At 53.9% G+C, this 4,270-nt stretch overlaps 1 non-coding gene across 1 annotated transcript in view; it reads left to right on the top strand.

Annotated features, from left to right (window-relative positions):
* The first annotated feature begins 2,808 nt into the window (after positions 1 to 2,808).
* LOC126220924 (small subunit ribosomal RNA) overlaps positions 2,809 to 4,270 on the top strand; it is a 1,909-nt gene continuing 447 nt past the window's right edge. The window contains exon 1 of the ribosomal RNA XR_007543251.1: positions 2,809 to 4,270. This exon is cut by the window's right edge and continues 447 nt beyond it. This is a non-coding gene — a ribosomal RNA (small subunit ribosomal RNA).

The following is a 4,270-nucleotide window of genomic DNA, read 5'->3' as shown; positions in this document are numbered from 1 at the left end:
ATCCTCTCCGCCACATTACACCATTCACACTATGATAACAAAACCAGGAGGTCCACCCCAAAAACAGAATATCTCACTCTTCCAACAACCATCATTACTCAGATAAGCCACAAACACCCACACATGTCCTAGACAGGGGTGCAACCAACACCACCACACTGCCTTGTCTCACAGCATATAAGCAATGGCAGGAATGAAAGACACAGGCCTGCCACTCCCTTGCCACACCCACGCAACCGGCGCACCACCTCCCTGAGAGAAAGATGCATCCTGACGTGACACATCTCAGGGTGCCTCAGGCGTCCACTTACCATCATCACTATGAACGAACCTCGTCCCCTCCCCCCTCATACACCATCCCTTAACCTAACCTATGTTGCACCTTAACCTAACCTATGTTGCACCTTAACCTAACCTATGTTGCACCTTAACCTAACCTATGTTGCACCTTAACCTAACCTATGTTGCACCTTAACCTAACCTATGTTGCACCTTAACCTAACCTATGTTGCGCCTTAACCTAACCTATGTTGCGCCTTAACCTAACCTATGTTGCGCCTTAACCTAACCTATGTTGCGCCTTAACCTAACCTATGTTGCGCCTTAACCTAACCTATGTTGCGCCTTAACCTAACCTATGTTGCGCCTTAACCTAACCTATGTTGCGCCTTAACCTAACCTATGTTGCGCCTTAACCTAACCTATGTTGCGCCTTAACCTAACCTATGTGCGCCTTAACCTAACCTATGTTGCGCCTTAACCTAACCTATGTTGCGCCTTAACCTAACCTATGTTGCGCCTTAACCTAACCTAAGTTGGGGCTTAACCTAACCTAAGTTGGGGCTTAACCTAACCTAAGTTGGGGCTTAACCTAACCTAAGTTGGGGCTTAACCTAACCTAAGTTGGGGCTTAACCTAACCTAAGTTGGGGCTTAACCTAACCTAAGTTGGGGCTTAACCTAACCTAAGTTGGGGCTTAACCTAACCTAAGTTGGGGCTTAACCTAACCTAAGTTGGGGCTTAACCTAACCTAAGTTGGGCCCTAACCTAACCTAAGTTGGGGCCCTAACCTAACCTAAGTTGGGCCCTAACCTAACCTAAGTTGGGCCCTAACCTAACCTAAGTTGGGCCCTAACCTAACCTAAGTTGGGCCCTAACCTAACCTAAGTTGGGCCCTAACCTAACCTAAGTTGGGCCCTAACCTAACCTAAGTTGGGCCCTAACCTAACCTAAGTTGGGCCCTAACCTAACCTAAGTTGGGCCCTAACCTAACCTAAGTTGGGCCCTAACCTAACCTAAGTTGGGCCCTAACCTAACCTAAGTTGGGCCCTAACCTAACCTAAGTTGGGCCCTAACCTAACCTAAGTTGGGCCCTAACCTAACCCACGTTGCGCCCTAACCTAACCCACGTAATTGTTTGTTATATGAATCTAGAAATTCGTGTAGCGTTGCCTAATCGCAACCCTCTCAACATAGTTCGCTGCGCGCACACTCTGGTGTCCTGCGTATTGAATCATGTTACGGTGCCTACCCTCACAACATCTAGCGAGTGTTGCGTACGTTCCACATGGTCCCGCTATCCACTGTAATGTGTACTGCTATAAGACGTATATCGCCCCCCCCCCCCCCCCCCTCCCCTGTCGCCTCTAGTTCGTCAGTCAGGAGTTTGCGTGTTCAATGAGCTTCGCAGCTGTGCAATGGCATCGGCATACGTACGCGGGCCACCTTCCACGTGTTCTCTCGTGCATACGTCGCAGCATGTATGTGGACTGATGTGGCGTGTCGTGACTCATAACATCCAGGCATGCAAGACCCATTGAATTCGCAAATGTAGATGGACGTCTACGTTTGCTGCCCAAGTTACGCAAATGAACTGGAAATCCGTTGTTGCGCGGTTGTTCGCGCTGGAGGTGAATCGTTGATATCGACGATCGGTACAGGTATTAACCGGTTGCTTCAGCGACACCCGTCATACCCACGAACGTGAGTGGGCATGTGGGTATGAAGCGATACGCGGCGGTGGCTGGGTGGGACCGTCCCCGGCCGGTGAGGGGGGGGCGCCCGGCGTGCTGGCCGCGCGCTGCGTGGGCGCACGCGCGGCAGCCGGCTGGTGGGGGCGCCCAGTGGCAGGCGCGCCGGCTGACGGACGCGGCAGGCGGCGCATCTGCGTGCCGGCGCACCCAGCGCGCGGCGCCGTGCGGCCAAAGTGGGTCCTCCCGGGCCCGGTGCGAAGCGCGGTGGACATCTGCAGTGTGCTGGTCCGATTGAGGACTGTGTGCGTTGAGGATGCGCCGCCGCCCGGCACTCGGCGCCGCGACGCCGTCTGCTGCTCGGTCGCCCCCGCGGTTCTCGCAGGTGGTTTGTATCGCAGCTGTGCGGATGTGTTGGCGCGTGCGCTGTGCTGGGAGAGTTCGCTTTGGCACCCAAGTGGGGCTCTGCCCCTCTGTGGCGCTGGCGTTGGAGCTGCCCGGTCACTGTTTGTGGCCGCGTGTTGTCTCCCGCCGGCAACACCACGACAGCACGCTCCCGGGCCTCTGTCGGCAGCGGCAAGCTCAGTTGGGAGCACGGGTGGTCGCACTGAAAGCGTCTACTCGCCTATCTCCGGGCGATTGCGCCTCTCTCGAACCCGACCAAGTACTTAGGACGGCGCTGCGCGCCGCCGGGACCTGAGAGGGTTTCGAGGTGTATCGTGCAGGGGAGCCCAGCCTCCTCCTGTTTGCAGAATAATTGAGCGGACGCTTGCGTGTTCGCGCGGGCCTCCGGGACACACTCCCGGGCGGCCGGCTGCTCAGCTCTAGTTGACGCAGCTCCCTGGTTGATCCTGCCAGTAGTCATATGCTTGTCTCAAAGATTAAGCCATGCATGTCTCAGTACAAGCCGCATTAAGGTGAAACCGCGAATGGCTCATTAAATCAGTTATGGTTCCTTAGATCGTACCCACGTTACTTGGATAACTGTGGTAATTCTAGAGCTAATACATGCAAACAGAGTCCCGACCAGAGATGGAAGGGACGCTTTTATTAGATCAAAACCAATCGGTCGGCTCGTCCGGTCCGTTTGCCTTGGTGACTCTGAATAACTTTGGGCTGATCGCACGGTCTTCGTACCGGCGACGCATCTTTCAAATGTCTGCCTTATCAACTGTCGATGGTAGGTTCTGCGCCTACCATGGTTGTAACGGGTAACGGGGAATCAGGGTTCGATTCCGGAGAGGGAGCCTGAGAAACGGCTACCACATCCAAGGAAGGCAGCAGGCGCGCAAATTACCCACTCCCGGCACGGGGAGGTAGTGACGAAAAATAACGATACGGGACTCATCCGAGGCCCCGTAATCGGAATGAGTACACTTTAAATCCTTTAACGAGTATCTATTGGAGGGCAAGTCTGGTGCCAGCAGCCGCGGTAATTCCAGCTCCAATAGCGTATATTAAAGTTGTTGCGGTTAAAAAGCTCGTAGTTGGATTTGTGTCCCACGCTGTTGGTTCACCGCCCGTCGGTGTTTAACTGGCATGTATCGTGGGACGTCCTGCCGGTGGGGCGAGCCGAAGGCGTGCGACCGCCTCGTGCGTGCTCGTGCGTCCCGAGGCGGACCCCGTTGAAATCCTACCAGGGTGCTCTTTATTGAGTGTCTCGGTGGGCCGGCACGTTTACTTTGAACAAATTAGAGTGCTTAAAGCAGGCAAGCCCGCCTGAATACTGTGTGCATGGAATAATGGAATAGGACCTCGGTTCTATTTTGTTGGTTTTCGGAACCCGAGGTAATGATTAATAGGGACAGGCGGGGGCATTCGTATTGCGACGTTAGAGGTGAAATTCTTGGATCGTCGCAAGACGAACAGAAGCGAAAGCATTTGCCAAGTATGTTTTCATTAATCAAGAACGAAAGTTAGAGGTTCGAAGGCGATCAGATACCGCCCTAGTTCTAACCATAAACGATGCCAGCCAGCGATCCGCCGCAGTTCCTCCGATGACTCGGCGGGCAGCCTCCGGGAAACCAAAGCTTTTGGGTTCCGGGGGAAGTATGGTTGCAAAGCTGAAACTTAAAGGAATTGACGGAAGGGCACCACCAGGAGTGGAGCCTGCGGCTTAATTTGACTCAACACGGGAAACCTCACCAGGCCCGGACACCGGAAGGATTGACAGATTGATAGCTCTTTCTTGATTCGGTGGGTGGTGGTGCATGGCCGTTCTTAGTTGGTGGAGCGATTTGTCTGGTTAATTCCGATAACGAACGAGACTCTAGCCTGCTAACTAGTCGCGTGACATCCTT

This window comes from Schistocerca nitens, unplaced genomic scaffold (genome assembly GCF_023898315.1).
Source record: "Schistocerca nitens isolate TAMUIC-IGC-003100 unplaced genomic scaffold, iqSchNite1.1 HiC_scaffold_214, whole genome shotgun sequence".
Lineage (NCBI taxonomy): Eukaryota > Metazoa > Arthropoda > Insecta > Orthoptera > Acrididae > Schistocerca > Schistocerca nitens.
Note: the sequence above shows the minus strand (reverse complement) of the source record. Positions and strands in the feature narration are given on the sequence as shown.